Here is a 996-nt window from a genome sequence, read left to right as displayed (position 1 = left end):
AAAACCATGTTTCGTTGTCCATATCACAGATAACTTGCCTGGCTGTCTAGAAATGCAATTCATTTTGTATCACAAAAGTCCAATTACAATGAGAATGCAATATCAAACGGATTCTTMATTGGCTTTAAGTGATGAGTCCACTGGTTCTATAAATACGTCCTTCCCTRAAACACCAATGCAATCAAGTGCARGACAATAATCCACCCCTCTTTTAAYCTATTCCCGTGCAAGCTGCTTTGCAACATTCTGCTTTGAAGTTTATTAAACATGGCTTTCAATATCAGTGGGAACTTGGCCTTTGCACTACTTCTGATTGTCGGAATATGGACTCTTGAAGCCACGTCCCGCACCCTAACTGAAACATCCATGGCGGAGAGACACGASCAGTSGATGGCTCTTCATGGACGTGTTTAYAAAAATGCAGCAGAAAAGGAAATGCGCTTTGAGATATTCAAAGCGAATGTTGAGAACATAGAGGCATTCAACAGTGTTGGGGGCAAGTCTTACAAGCGTGGTGTGAATGCATTTACCGACCTGACTAATGAGGAAGTTCAGGCCTCTCAAAATGGTTTTAAGCTTCGATCTGATCCTAGAACTAGCGTGTTCAAGTATGAAAACTTGACCGCAGTTCCACCTACAATGGACTGGAGAAATAAGGGAGCAGTTACGCCAGTGAAAGATCAAGGCCARTGTGGTAAGTATCGAATAACTATATATATACCTTAAACTGATAAAAWATTGAAATAGTTATGTTCTAAACACATACATACTATTCAAATAATACTGTTATTTTTMGACTTGCCACAATAACTTATTCTCCTTCTGTAYAGGATGTTGCTGGGCTTTTTCAGCAGTAGCAGCAATGGAAGGAATCAACCAGCTGTCAACTGGTAAACTGATATCATTATCTGAGCAAGAACTAGTTGATTGTGATACAAGTGGTGAAGATCAAGGCTGTAATGGTGGTCTTATGGACCAGGCCTTCAAATTCATTAT

General features: G+C 39.8%; 1 pseudogene; it reads left to right on the top strand.

Moving 5' to 3' along the window:
* Positions 1 to 267: 267 nt before the first annotated feature.
* The window catches only part of LOC112523723, a 5,255-nt pseudogene continuing 4,526 nt past the window's right edge, over positions 268 to 996 (top strand).

This window comes from Cynara cardunculus (assembly GCF_001531365.2).
Source record: "Cynara cardunculus var. scolymus isolate 2C chromosome LG 12, CcrdV1, whole genome shotgun sequence".
Lineage (NCBI taxonomy): Eukaryota > Viridiplantae > Streptophyta > Magnoliopsida > Asterales > Asteraceae > Cynara > Cynara cardunculus.
The sequence above is the reverse complement of the archived record's forward strand: the minus strand, read 5'-3'. Positions and strand labels throughout refer to the sequence as shown.